Below are 16,329 nucleotides of genomic sequence, written 5' to 3'. Positions count from 1 at the left end.
ATTTATCGTAATTTCTTTAATAAGTGTGGAAGTCAAGAAACATGTTTCATATTAGGAAGTGTTTGTAGGAATAACTTTGTAAGACTTTTTTCTTGTTTTTTTTTTTAAATTTTACCCACCATTTTAAAAAACAAAACAAAAAAAATTGAGTTTCTTCAGAAAAGATCTTTTCAGAGAACTTGGTTTCACTCTGTCTTGACCTTTTTCCTGAAAATGTAGTGACAACTTCAAAAGCTTGAATAAGTGACAAGCATGAGGTATAAATCACAGAATCAAAGAATGGTAGAGGTTGGAAAGGACTTCTCTGGGCAATCTACTCAAGTGCTTTTTCACTCATCTAGTGAAAAATTTTTTCCTGACATTCAGAAGAAACACTCTCTGTTTTAGCTTGTTCCCACTGCCTGACTTCTGTCTCCTTTGAAATATTGACAGGATCAAAAAGATCCCTCTGAGCCTTCTCTTCTCCAGGCTAATCAGTTTAATCTCCTTCAGCTTCCTGCCTCGCAGGAGAGATACACAGGTCCCTTTAACTCTGTGGCCCTACACTGGGCTTTCTCCAGTATGAAAATGTTGTTAAGGCCTTTGTTAAATGGATCAATATCACACTCTTATCTCTAAATTGAAAAGAGATAGATTTGAAGAGTGGACAATTTGATGGATATGGAATTGACTGAATGGTCATAGACAGAGGGTTTTGATTACTGGATTTGTGTCAAGGTGGCGTCTGGTGACAAGTGGTATCATGTAGGGGGTCCATCTTGGAATGGATGCTCTTCAACATCTTTATGACCGGCATAGACAGTGGGATTACATGCATGCTCAGCAAGGCAGCTGGATGCAACAGAAGGAAGAAACTTCATGCAGAGGGTCCTGGATAAGCTTGAGAAATGAATTCATGAATAATGAACCCAGAATTGGCCCCAGAGGTTCACCACTAATTTCTGATGACATGAGGTTGATACTGTTGTCATTGAGGATACACTAACTCAAATACCTATGAAGCTAGACAATTTCCTGTTTGGAAATGACTTGAGGAAATGTGTCAGAACTTTCAACAAAAATTCCTGATGGAAATGTATTTTATTAAGATCCAGCTTGTTTATGGAACCAAAAAAATATGAACTTCCTCATCTGTATTGAATGGAAATCTTTATGGTTTTTAATGGAATTGGGATCATATAAGAGTATAGAAGCAGTGTTGGGAGATGGGGTGTCCCACACCCCAAAGGAAAAGTCTTAGCTCATTTGTGGTAATAAGGACATTTAGATTTCTGGTTTCCTACTGATGTTGAAAGCAAAGGGAAAGCCTTACTTGAACTGACAGCTTCAGAATTAGAGCTCCTAGATACAATATATTTTAGTTAATTTAAATAAAGTATTTCTTTCATTTAGAAGAATTTCCAGAATTTATCTATAAAGAGAATAGATTGAAAAGAGGGAGTCAAAAATGAGCACATGAATTGCCTTGTTGCAGCAAATATTATTACTTTAGTGCTCAAAGTTTAGTCTATACTGAAATGTTATGACTAATCAGAGTAGACTGCTCTTCTGCATCACTGAGTTTGTTAAATACTTCTAGTTTTGTGTTTAACTCTAGCCATTCGGCATGTGTTTAGAAAATGGATTGTTCACTAGATAATATTCCTGTTTGACTTTAGGAATGCACTAAAATCCTGCCTCTGCTCTCACATATCCTCTGATTCTCTATGAGAGGTCAAAGCCAATGTTTCCTTCAATGGTGAGCATTCAGTTATGCCTGTCTGGCTTTGTACCATTTACTATCTCACTATTAAGATGTATCTACCCATTTTTTGTTTGACTGTTACAAGACAGAGCAGAAATGTGTTTTAGGTGGTAGATTTTTTCCAAAATGTAGGTGAAGTAGAGTTTGAAAACAGATTACTTCAGAACTAATATACATGATTCTTCTTAACTCTATTCTCCATTTTTTTGGTACTATTTTTTGTTGGAACTCTACGAATATCAATGGGCTTTACTGGTCCCAACCACCTCCACCTGGAGCTTCCCCACTTGGGATACCCAGTCCATTGGATACCTTCTCCAGTCCCCATAGATGTAGGAGATCTGTTTTGGCTTACCTTCTATCTCAGAGCCTGGAACTGGACACAGTATTCCAGATGTGGCCTCACCAGTGCAGAGCAGAGGAGGAGAATCACCTCCCTCAGCCTGTTGGCAACACTTCCTAATGCACCCCAGGATACACCATTACACCCCATTGGCCTTCTTGGCCATAAGGGCAAGTTGGCTCGTTTGTGGCCAACATGTTCCTATCAGGACACTCAGATCCTTCTCCTCAGAGCTCCTCTCTAGCAGGTCAACTCATAGACTGCTGTCACATAGAAACTTCTATGTAATAGAAGAACAGAGTAGTGTTTTGTTTCCCCCAAGGTATTCAGAACTCTCTCTTACCTAGCTCTTAGGTAGGGCAGTATGGGTTGTGAGTCCAGTGTATTTCGGTGGGCCTTAAGGAATAATACCTCTATTAGCAAGCACCTAATGATTACACATGATAAGACATTCAGCAGGCCAAGAAGTCATGCAGACTTACACAAAAAGCAGCTTGCAGGACCACCTGCACTTCTAGTTAATTGCAAATCATCAGTGGTTCTATCAATATTCAACTGCAAATCATCAGTTCTGCAACCAGACCTCTAACTAGTCACATATATTTCTCTTGCAAAATGATTGTTGGCTTAGCTAATCGGAAATTTCTTGGGATTAGGAGTACAAATATCCCAACACATCTGAAGAGAATTCTTGTTAGGTCTTTTTGCACATGAATTATTTGCAGAAGAGGCACTGACTTGACTGTTAAGGATATTGAAGAAGGCCTTTAACAACGTTGATGTCTATTTAAACTTTCTTCCATACAGTATCTAAAATTTATTGATTTATTCAGCATAGTAAATAAGTTCTCTACCCATGGCCTGAAGAGTATGCTTATGGAAAAAGGCTGTAAGGGTGCCCTTTTATTTCCTTTTGAAAAGCTTTTTTATCTTCCTCAGAGCTTTAATAATGTATATGCAATAAAAACCCTGTATATATTTTTGCTTTCTACATGCTGTATTGTTCAGGTAAAGGACAAAGTGCTTTGCCTAAAATGATTCAAACTGCTATCACCATACATATGCTGCATGATACATTCCTCCTGATCCACTCATTCCTGCTGAAATATCTCTTTTGGTGCCCCAGGAGAACAGACCCCTCCTCGACAATCAGCTCAAAATTCGAATTATTTTCTAAAAGTGGAATATATGTATTACACTGAAAGAGCTTAGAACTGAAGGACAGAAGTAGCTTAGAATTTGGTGTAAAAAGGAAACTAGAAACATAAAATCATTTAATTGATCAGTCATTTTAAACATTCTCTTTGAGAAATAAGTAGATGTAATAACAGATAAGAGCTCTTTAACAACCTGCTTTACTTTCTGAGTTTACTTTAAAAGAAAGCAATTCAGTCCATTTTCTCTAGTGATGTTTTTATTTCTGATTTTCATGAGGTACAATATGAGAAATAAGGATCTAGGTTTAGATTTTTCCATTGCTACCTTATTATTGCTAAAATATGATATAGATGGCTATGTCTGAGTCAGTTCATGTTGTGTGTGGTCAATGGAGAGACAAGCATTTTTAGGGTACAATTCATTTGATCAACTGCAGACATCTACTTTAGGACAAAATGGCTTTTGCTTTGGCAGTACTTAATTATCTCAATTGATTATAAGTGGAAGTTAGTGTGACTAATTCAGATACAGATATTGATATTTGCTCAAGCAAGCCATACTTAGCATTGGAGAGGGACAGGAAAGCTTTTTTCTATACCAGAAGAACTATGAGATCTCAATTTTTTTTTCCCTTTGCTGAACTAATAAGAAATAAATCAACATTCCCTAAAATGTACATATTTTAAGGAAAACAACAGTAACACAGTAACTCAAGTGACATATTGTCAAAATGGACAAAAAGGCTGAGGATATTCTGAGTGATCTGAAAAGAAGAAACATCCTTTTCATTGCAGAGGGGGGAGATTAGATAAACTTGATAAGAAACCAGAAGCAAGATGGTATTTTCAACAAGATACAGGGACAAAACTAGAAGTTTTACAATAGGCTCTTTACAAAACAATTAGAATTTGCCCAGCAAAATGTTTTAATGGTGTCTCTAGGGAGGACACACTCTAGCCATGCTGAGGTTCTGCAAGGGAACGCAAAATACTTCAGGGAAAGGAAGAAGGATGGAAGGCAAAAAATCTTAGAGATCAAGGTTTAAATCCACACTAAATTGTATATGGCGATGCAAATTACTTCAGATTTTGAAAAGATGTAAGAACTGCATTGTTTGCAAATGCAGGCACAGCGTGGTCAAAGAAAATGCCAGCCGTATCATTAGTTCAGACGTGTCTTCTTTCAAAGGAGTAACACACAGAACTGCAACAGAAAGTGGCTTATCTATTAATGAAAAATAAATGCATCTTTTATGAATCCTAAATTGGACACCAGCTCAGTTACATATATGGTGGAACAAGGAGGGAAGACCTTTGTTCTGAGCAGTTGTTGTCCAGTCCCATGTTTGCAAAAAATAAGTGCTATACTAGGAACTGTTTAGGGAGGGCAATCATTCTTTTCCCCTTCCATCTCAGCAGTACACTTCTGGATACATAAGCAGAGCCAAAATGCTATTGGAGACAGTGCTTTTGGAACTGAGCAAAAAGCCACGTCTAATGATTAAAACTTTGCACTTAGGGAACTTATCCCCCAATGGGAATATGTAAGCTAAATATATGAGTAAATAATGAATTGGAAAATGTACAATATTTCCACTTATGCCATGTGTGTATATGCGTGTGTGTGTGTGTTCATTTTCAAGTAAAAACAAGTTAAATCTCTGGTCTCATTGGGGAATGAATTGACTGGGAATTCAAGGGATCAAAGCAAATGAGGATGAGTTAATTTCTGGGAAATAAGAAATTCTCAGAAGGATCAGAAAAAAAAACTTAAGAATCATAGAATTAGGCAGAACTTAAATGCCCTAGAGGTAATGAGTTTAAAAGTTGATGACATGTACTTACTAGTAAAAACAAATTTTAAAAAGCCAACAAACCTATACCTCAGTATATACCAACAGGAATTCATAGAGTCCATATTAATGTTCAGAGGCACTGTCTCTCTCCTACTCTATAACTCTACTTTGCAGGTTGTAACTCCTCAAATCCAAATTTACCTGTTACAAAAGTAGTCTGCAAGTAGTCTGCAGACATGTTAGCTGTGTGCATTAATCTCTTAGAGAGCTCCTGAATGCCCTCCTCAACTGGCATATGGGCAGACCATTCTTCATGGCATGCACTGAAAAAGATCACAATGATGATCTAGTTTCAACCCCAATCATCTAGCTCATCAGGCACTGTAAGGATAGGACAATGGACACCCTAGTTTCCTTACAACTAATATGATTTTTGCTCTTTCAGAAGATAGGGTATACAGGTTTTAAGCTCAAGTGTGAATGTGGAGTCCTGATGTATTTAAATCTGCTATGAAGCTTCCTTTCAGCTTACAGCATAATGTTGTTTCCAGTTTCTGTACAGTGTTATTTTAATCGTATTGAGAACCTGAAGTGTTTAATGGGAGAAATGTTTTTTGCTAGGATGGTGTGGCAGTATAAAAGAAGTTTTGAAGAGGAAAAACATGACTAATGTCTCTAAGGTCTCTGGTATGACTGCGATACTCTTCTGGAGTAAAACAACCAAGATTGTAAATCCTTGTGAAACAGAAATAATGAGCCCAGGAGCAAAATGAAAAAAAAAAAATAAAATAAAAAAAATAATAAATAATAATAAATGGTACAATGACATTGCAAGAGTTAGTGTTTGAACATTACAATGGCAGACAAAATTCAATAAATATAAATATAAAATCATGCACATGGGAAAAATAATTTAATCTTTACATATGCAATGAAGGGCTCTGAGCTGATCATTGCCACTCAGGAGTTAGATCTTTGTACTATAACAGATTTTGCAATGAAAATGTCAGCTCCACTCTCCAAAGAGACAAAAACACAGCTGGAATATTATGTATTATCAAGAATAAAGTAGATAACAAATTAGGGAATGTAAAATGACATATGAGATACTTTCTAATGACAAATATTAATGTCATTAATGTAAGATCACGCTGTGTCTCTCTGTAGATCTTGCTGGTAGTCTGGTTTACCACGGCCAGAATTATAAAGCAAGAATATATCAAGTTTGTAGAATGACAACAAAGCTTCTAAAAAGCATGGAGTATCTGTGTAAGCAAGCTGTACAATGACTGATTTTGGTCTTCTGCCTGAGAAAGAGTTGAGGGTTCTGAGAGAAACCTGGGGTGAAGGTCTGACAGGTTTTTAACAGTAAACAGAAAATCAATTACTGAAAAAACTTGGGGAGGCTGGACAATAAAACAAGATGGCAAGTGGCAGATTCTAGGTGGTCTTTAAGCAAATGCAGAGAGTGGAAGTTCCAGTGATGATATGCTGAAAGTTAATGTACACTGAGGGCAGAGTTGGAGTATTCAGTTCTGGTCACTACTGAAAATAAAGTTGAAGGATAGGTGGACTTTGGTCTGACCCAACATGGGTGCTCTGTGGATTAATTTCTGCAAGGAGATGACAGGTTCAATTCATTAATGTGTACTCATTATGCTGTGTGGATGTAATCATCTGAACTATTTGTTTAGACTGTTATAGACACTGCAGAACTAGCCAATACAGCAAGTGGAGTTTACGTTGTTTTTCATCTGGTCAAATTCATTGCCTGTTTTAAAAGAAGTTGTGTTCCAAATTCAATGGATTGACAAGTTTTGACCTGAAGTAAGCTGAGTGATATGTTCAGAGAAATTTATATTGTAGATGACTCAGCCAGCCAGTTGAACTCTGAAGCATCCTAGACTGGCAAACCACAAAGAAATGCATGCCTAACACAGATATGACAACTTGGTAACATGACTATGTAAAGACATTCAAAAATAGAGTGTGCAATTTTGTTCAACAAAACAAAAGATATAATTACACAGATGTCTGCCTTGTTTTACAGACGTCCAAAACTTTGACAGTGGGAATAAAATCTAGTTCTTAAGATTCTCAAAACACAAGATTTTAGCACATATTTTTTACTACGGCATGAGATAACTTGAGTAACTACAGTTAGGGACGCTTGCAGTGAGAGGAAGGAGGAGTAACAACAAAAAAATCCAATGCATTTGAATAAAGAATGGAGTTTCAGCTTTGTTATGCCAGGACAAGGTTGGAATTGATAAAATGCCCTTACTATATTACGAAAAAAAAGGACCTGGTGATTATTTTGCATCCTGAAGTTCAGGAATATAAAGACAGCCATCAGAAACCAGCATGAAATTCCATTATTAAGGAACTTTTTCTCAGGAGATGAATGGATGATGCTTTGCCAAGGCTTACATTGAATATAGATGATCAGACTGAACTGAGACATTCAAGCAGCTAGTTTTCATCCTCTCTAGCTCCTGAATCTATTAATTAACAATTCTACAAGAATGTTCCTTGAAAAGCGAGCAAGCAAAGTTCACATAAACATGGATAAACAGACAAACATAATATAACATATTATAAAGTGTTAATCAATGTACAAAACATCTCCAAATACAGAATACAGAATAATAATACTAGCTTAGATTATGGTAAATCTAGAATACAAATAAAATTTTCCAAAACTGAAATCATGGATTTTTTAATTTGTAATTCCTGCTTACTTGAAAAGCCTCCAAATGAGTGATATTGAATTTGTGATGATTGATTTGCATGGGAGAAGAAAAGTTATATTGTAAAATATATTTATTTACTTGATAACTAAGTATGATATAGCTTTATAACTTCAGATCTTAAAAAAAAAAAAAAAGAATACTGCTTCCAAATATTTTGGGAGCTTTCAGATGATAGGCTTTTGCTGAGAACAATTCACAAAATCAAAGAATCATAGAATTAGAATATTCCAAGTTTGAAGGATCCCAAGAGGATCATCAGATCCAACTCCTGACTCCACAAAGGACCACTCAAAATTCAAACCTTAGGTCTGAGAGTGCTGTTCAGATGCTTCTTGAATGGCAAGTTCATTGCCATGACCACTGGCCTGGGGAGCCTATTCTATGCTCACCATCTATTGGTGAAGAACCTTTCCCTAACCTGACCCTCCCCTGGCACAGCTCCATGTCATTCCTTTGGGACTTACCGCTGTCACAGGGAGCAGAGCTCAGCACTGCCCCTCCACCCATGAGGCCCCTGCTCAGCCTGCTCTGCTGTGGGCTGGACAAACAAAGGGACTTCAGCCATTCTTCATATGTCTTGCCCACTGGTCTTTTCAATGTCTTTGAACCTACTTTGCGCACTAGCTAATGTTTTTTTTTGTTTGTTTGTTGTTTTTTTTTTACTGTGGCACCCAAAACTGCACACAGTACTCAGACTGAAGCCATAACAGTGCAGAACAGGCAATCCCTTCCTTCGCTGAGCTGGCAGTGCTGTGCTTAGCGCACCCTGGGGTACAGTTGGACTTCCTGGCTGCCTGGGCACACTGCTGGCTCATGGTCAACTTGCTGTAGACCAAGTCATCAGAGAATCATAGACCCATAAAATGGTTTGAGTTGGAAGGGACCTTTAAGATCATCTAATTCCAACCCCCCTGCTATAGGCAGGGACATCTCCCTCTAGACCAGGTTGCTCACAGCCCCATCCAGACTGGCCTGGAATGCTTCCAGGGAGGGGGATCCACAACCTCACTGGGCAACCTGTTTCAGTGTCTCTCCACCCTCACAATAAAGAATTTCTTCCAAATATCTAGTCTAAATCTACCCTCTTCCAGTTTAAAGCCTTTTCCCCTTGTCCTGTCACTACCTGCCCCTTTAAAAATTCTCTCCCCAGCTTTTCTTTAGGCCCCTTCAAGTACTGGAAGGCCACTTACAAGGTCTCCTTGGAGACTTGACTTCTACAGATTGAAGAGCCCCAGCCTTCTCAGCTTGTCCTTGTAGGAGAGGTGCTCCAGCCCTCTGAACATCTTTGTGGCCCTCCTCTGGACCTGCTCTAACAACTTGATGTCTCCTAGTGTCCTGAAAGGGGCAGAATCATCTCCTTTCTCCTGCTGGTCACACTTCTCTTGATGAAACTCAGGATATCATTGGTTTTCTGGGCTGCCAGTGCACACTGCAGGCTCATATTGGATCTCTTGTCAACAAACACTTCCAAATCCTTCTCCTCAGGGCTGCTCTCAAGCCATTCTCTGCTCAACCTGTATCTGTTCTTGGGCTTGCCCTGGCCCAGTTGCAGGACCTATGACTGGGCCTTGTTGAACTTCATGAGGTTGGCACTTGGACACCGAGCCATTGACTGCAACTCCTTGAGTTCAGCCATCCAGCTAATTCCTTACCTAGCAAATGGTCCATCCATCAAATCCATTTTTCTCCAATTTGGCAACCAGGATGTCATGTGGGACAGTGTCAAATGCTCTGTACAAGTCCAGGTAGATGACGTCAGTTGCTCTTCTTTTATCCACTGACTCTGTCCGATTCTTTTTAGCAGCTCATCTCCCAGTGTATATGTATAGCCAGGGGTGCCCCTTCCTAGGTGCAGAATCTGTCACTTTGCTTTTGTTAAACTTCTTGCTACTGGTGATTTCCCTGCTATCTTATTTGTTCAAATCTCTCTTGTAAGGCCTCTCCACCCTTGGTGGAGTCAACAGCTCCTCCCAGTTTAGTATCATCAGCAAAACTGCTCAAAACACCTTCAGTTACAGCTATGCAGTGAACTCACAAGTGAATAATTTAAATATTAAATTAGCATAATTTTGGTGAGAGAAAAATTTAACCTATTTTTCAAGCAAAAAAAGCATTTGAAAACAAGAGAAGGTTAGATTTAAGTCACGTACGCATGAAATTTTCCACGTTGTCTTGTGAATTCTTATGAATCCTCTGCATTTTTCTTCCAGTATTGTCATGGTTAAGACAGCAAACTTAAGCTGATGCCAGATGTTTTTTTTTTAGTTTATTTTTTTGCCTCTATTTTACAGTCACTGCTAATTTTCTCAACTCAGAACATTTTATGCTATAGTTGCTTACTAAGCTCACAACAGCTTTCAACATCATATTTGCATACAAATATGTGATTTAGGAGTTTTATCAGATTAGACATAGGTGTCATGACTGCAATTGTTTTATGTTACAATCCACTAATCATATGGAGATGCTTAATGCAACAGAAGTGCTGTGCTGTCCTTGGGGGCATTACATTGGTTGCATTCATGATAAAGATGCATAGTACCTGCTAAATTCAATTTGAAACCCCTTAATGTATCTTTCTATGAAAAAAGTAGTCCTATTAGATATTGATTTGCTGTGGAGCATTCAAAATATTTTTAATATTATGCATAAGCATAACCTCCCACCACCACTGCATCCATTGCCCTTACATAAGTCTGTAAAGGGACCATTAAAAAACCATTAAGCTTGTTAGTTAGCACAGCTTTCAGGGAATCTTGCTGCAAGTTTTGCTTTTTCATCTCTTACAGACTTCTGTTAAACACAGCAATCTTTGAGCTATAAGGGTTTACTGGAATGGCCCATTAAGCGAGAGTTTTCTAGGGGGGATTACATCTGGGAGAAGGATGAAGATCAGAGTTGTAATTATACAAATGGGTTTTGCTTTCTGCATTTTGTTTTTAAAGGAAAAATGATTTCTGTTATCTCAAGAAGCCCAAAAGCAAAAAGTTAAAGAGTAAATGGATGGTGTTATGATTAAAGTATTTATAATGGATTCAGGGAAAGTGGTTTCAAGTGTTTGACTTCAGACTTCAGAAGAAAAAAAAATCACTTAAGAACTGGACTGGAAGTGCTGACTATCTCAAAATTTACGTCTATTTAAACCGTAACTGTAGCTGTCAGGGTCTCTTAGAATCAGGCATATTTAACTGCTGTAGTACTGAGTTAATAATATTGCCTTTTATCTTCTTGTCTACTCAGATACTAAATTTTTTAGGATCAGGACAGGCTCAATTCTGATTTCTAGTTTCCCATATGATTCAAAATAATTACTAATAATGAAAAAGTTTTCACTTGTATGATTGGTATTCACATAGAAGGTTGTCTTATGAAAACGTTGAGCACTCTTTTCAACAGCATATGCAGCTATACTATTTTTTTCTAGTCATTTAGTCTTGTATTTTTACAAGAGTTTTTTCCACTGGCAATCACTGCCCTTACTTTGTGAAAGACTCACTGCAAGCTATTGTGGAGATAGATTGTTTCCTCCATATGAGGTCTACTATTTGAATTGTTATTTCTGGGAAGGCATCAAGTTCTTGAGAAGGCATTGAACTGCTTATGAGAATATGTTATACTTGACTGGAATAGTAAAGCTTCACATATTTTTTGTTTGTAGAAGAGTATCTATATTTGACTTTACATAAAAATCTGGATAACCATTTCCAGCTTTAAAAAGAAATACAGTTATTTGAATATGGTGTTTCCAAACAGTTGAATACTTCTGTGTCTCACAAAAGGAACTTGAGATTTGGCATGAGTACATTCTTGGGGTCAGGAAGACGCTTTTTACTCTCCTCATGTACTCAATCCATTCAAGTTTGGCTGAATCATAAGCTGCCAAAAATCACTATTTCCCATCTGTACTTTCCTCAGTAGAGCTTGCTAGAGGCTGTCTGCTAAAATCCGTCAGCTTGGTATCAGTCCTGCCCATGCATCAACCTAGCATCTCGTTTAAGTATGCCACAAAGACGAATCTCCAGATGGGATCATCCAAAACTGGTTCCCTTCCAGATGCTCTTTCCTCATTTAAACAATACTGTGGGTCCATACGCAAGGGAGATTGGGTAGATAATGACAAGATCATAAGTTCAAGTTTTATATTTTTTTTATTAAGTTGCTACTCTGAAATCTGTGCCTTTCTCATCTAAAAATTGCACAATCTGGAAAAAACGTGGAGGAGCCAGGATGAAGAAATGCTGTTCTGTTAAAAAAAATTTCACAAAGTTTTAACAAGTCTTGAGCACTTTTCCATGTTGTCTATGCAATGAGACTGCATGTGCATGTATAACCTCAAGTAGAAACCTCAGGTTTGATCACCTTATTAAAAGGAACTTATTTTTAATGCACAAAATGCAGGAAATGATTTATTATCTTTTCACCTCCATTTGCCTGTAGGCAATTCAGAGACCTGAAGAACATTCAAAAGAGGCCAGATTTGTGCATGTAACATTAATATTCATATGTGCTGACTGTTGAATGCTTGGTGTTGCAAATTTGGTAGCACTGATTGGAAGCCTCACCTGAAAACCAGTATATTTTAAATCTATCTATGCTGCCAACTGATTTTGCATGTAATATTGTGTTCTGAATGATCCCCTTTGCAAGACAAGTATGTATATGTTGCCAAATGCCAATATTTTTGTAGCAGCAGAGCCATTCAACAGATGTGATCTGCTCACCTGAGGTGAGGCTGAATACAGTGAACACAGAAGCACTAGGAAGTAGAGGGAAATACTTGTATATTCAAGAGAATATTCAAAATGACTCAAGAAACTTTTTTATCCTTTATCTTTGATATTTCCATGAATGTAAATCTTGCTTGCATTTAAACATGCTCATTTTTCACTCTCTTGAGAAAAAAAGAAAAGGAACCAAAATTTATGGGAAAGGCATCATTTCCTATAGCATTCTGTGGGACACTGTGCTATGCTGTGAGCCTGATGAATCTGAGAAACTGCAGTAATGGAAGCTGACAATGACAGACAGTGGGAAAAACAAGAACCCCCAAGGCTGATCAGAAGAGGGTGCTGTTATTCTCAGATGGTCTTTCAGGTTGTGTGCCAAAACAGAAAATACCTCAGCAAGATGCTGGAGGATGCTGCCTTTCAGTACATATGTAATATTAAAGACTTGGATATCTGTAGTAGTAATTAAGAAACAATAGCACTTCGCACAGTAAGACAAAGATTTACTGAATAAAGCTGCAATTGGACACTTGTGTTCTGCAGATAGAAGCTCCCCTACCAAATGAAATTATGGAATTCCTTCCTTTCCTACCCTGCAGCAAACTACTGCGTATTGCTGCTCTACAATAATGAACAGATGTTCTTGTTCAACCTACAGGCAATTGCATGTGAAAAGATAATAAATCACTACATTCCTAATCTTGAAAACACGTATGTGTATTTCAGTCATAGGAACTAAGCTGGATGTATCCACACTGCTAAACAAAAGACAACAAGGGAGCAAAAGACACTCTCCTGGTGATTTACATTGCTTAATTATACTAATTTCTGCAAGAAAAAGCCAAGGTGTCTTTGACTGCAGACTCCAGAGGCAACTCCTCTAAGGCAATCTGCATCAAGTTTGGTTCACTCTGCCCTATGTTGTCCATAAGAACTATCCTTATGACTTTTGCAGTTCCTAATATCCCTTGCCATGAAACATCATAGAGGAGACCTTTATTTTTGTGCAATAAAAACATCATGCTACAGGAACGAAATGCAGAAGCTCACGTTATTTCTGACACTTTGTACTGAAAATCACATAAAATCACAATTAGATTTTAAGGATACGCAGTCACCATCTGGTCCCAGAGATGGTCCAGGTATGACTAGTATGCAGTTCAGACACTCTACAGTAAATCCTGAGCAGCATAGGAATGAATCATTTTAACTCTGTACTGTGACAGTATAGCTCCATGTACCCACCGGCTTTTTCTTGGCCCAACGTTTGCTTTGACTGTATTGACAAAGCATTACTCACATTCATATAGCTAGACTCACTCATCTGCATCCAAAAAATACTTCAGAGTTCTAGGTGGCCAAAACTACATTAGAGTTCCTTTACAGTAGTACTTATAATCTGTCAGTATGGACAATTGTTGGGTGATGTCTTAGTCTTGGCCTTTATATGGTTTAGTAGTAGAGATGCAATTCTGTACTGAAGATCTGTGGATCAGCAGAGGGACTATTAATATGCATAGAGTTATGTTGTCAATGGAGCGTGAATATTTTCTGGTTCTGAAGTCTACTGACACTGCACAATTGAATGCAGATGATAAAATATCTTTACCCTCCCAAGAATGATGACCTCACAAAAGCTAACTTCTATAACAGACCTATCTGTGATAAACCCTGATCTTGCCCTGTCATTGAATGGCAGCCTGCTTAGCCATGCATTCCAAAACTGGGGTAGGGTAACAATTTAGCAACATGGACAGTCATGTAGCATTGTTCTGACCTGAGTCCTTCTACATAATCTGCTGATTTAGGTGTGTTTTTAAGGCTTTGTTTTTAATAATCAGCTGAACAGAAACATCCATAGAAACCTTTCTTTTAGAGAGGTTTTTGCTTCATTGGTCAGTTTGTTTCTATAACAATATTTTGATATATGAAACACAAAATAAGTTCATTACTATGTTTATTTCCTAGTGATATAATCTGTGTACTCTACTTCCCTGCAGCATAGAGCAACATTAATGTTGGTGACCCTGCCTGCGGCAAGGAGTTTGAAACTAGATGATCTTTGGGGTCCTTTTAACCCAAGCTATTCTGATTCTGTGGTAATCCTAGAATCTCTGAAAAGCTTTCCAGAAAAAAATGCTACCTGAATGTTCTGATGGGGTGAGTTTGTCAGTTTACCTGAAGCTTGGTCTTATAAGTGGTTTTTGTAACTTCAGAAAATGGTTGTGCTGTTTTGCTACTGCTGATTGATTTATTTAATATTTGCTGTTATACTGCTACTTTTGTTGTGGACGCAGATTTCTAATTTCTGCTTATATAGAAACTATGGAAATCAAATGGACAACACAAAAATCAGCTTTAGGAGTCACTTAGTCATCTTCTGTCTTTTTTTGAGTGCCCATCACGTAAACAGAAAAACAATCTTTCACCAGGTTTATCCACTCAAAGTTCCACTTAGTACCCCATGACTTTCTGATTTACTATTCTGATTTACTATTCTATGTAGAATTCATGGTAAAAATACTTACATTCTGGATGAAGACAGACCGTTCAGTGTCACACTTTTGAGTGTTATGTATAATTTTGACAGTTGTTTTTAGGTATGGTATTGAGTAGAAACCATAGCTATCTCACTGAAGAAATGAAGGATATCCCTGGATGCTGACACCACAAGTCACAATCTAAATGTTGGTGGGAATATCTGCCCTACCATTTAAATTCAGATTAGGATTGTGCTCACCACACTTTTGTTCTCGCTAAGTAAACCATATACCAGACTCCTTCTGGATTAAAGGAAATGCAAAGGTAGACTTTCCAGACTAGAGTACGTTCAAAGAAAACTCACTGTAACACCATTTACAGTATGGGCATATCTTCTCAGCACTTGCTACCTCACTTGAGAAGGCCATGCTTAGTTGTCCTGCATTGTTAATGTAGGCTATGTGCTAACATAAGCTTTCTGGGTTCATGTACCCAGAAAGGAGAGATTGCAGCTGACTGGATAATCTCTAGCAGAAAACATTTTCCTTAGGTGATATGAAAAAGCCCATGGAGAGTTCAGTTTAATAACAATTATTTGAGAAATCAGGTGAAAGGATCTCACCTGACAGGCATCTTCTAAGCATCCCAGGTTTCTTGAAAACTTACATGTGTGGCTATTGGCTGGTTTTACTGAAGAGACCAAACTCTGACGGATCATGTCACTGAGGCAGCCAAGCAGGGAGATTGCCTCTAATCCCAGAGCTTTCAGAAACTGCAGCCCAGGTTCAGTCTCTCAGAGTGGATTGCCTTTGTATTAAAAACCCTTGGACTATTCCTGTCTTTAAGAATTTTGGGGATTTGTTCTGAATCAGAGCTAAACTAAGTTTTGAATATCAAAATCTGATGATATAATTAAATCCTCTATGAAGCAGATCTGTATTTCTCCTTACAATTCTAATTTAAAAATGTGAATAGGAATAATGATTTTAATTCAGGTCAGATCTAGTTGCATTATTAGAGATGTGCAAAGAATAATGGCCTACCTATGGCAATTTCTGCTTGTGTTTCTGTTTCACAAGCATATTATTCACATATCAAATTTGAAAGATTCCCATTCCCCAAAACAGTATAAAAATATCTGATAGTTCATTTAAGATATTCTTTTCACATCTCCTCATAAACACATGAGCTCTGAAAAGCCTTTTGTCTCAGCTGGAAGATGCTTCTGTTTACTCTACCTCACGTTGAATCTGATTGCCTCTCCAAAGTGTATGATCTGTGTATATTAGAAAAAGAATAGATTTGAAAGATGCTTGTAATTCATTTAA

The sequence above is a fragment of the Meleagris gallopavo genome, chromosome 2, assembly GCF_000146605.3.
Source record: "Meleagris gallopavo isolate NT-WF06-2002-E0010 breed Aviagen turkey brand Nicholas breeding stock chromosome 2, Turkey_5.1, whole genome shotgun sequence".
Lineage (NCBI taxonomy): Eukaryota > Metazoa > Chordata > Aves > Galliformes > Phasianidae > Meleagris > Meleagris gallopavo.
Note: the sequence above shows the minus strand (reverse complement) of the source record.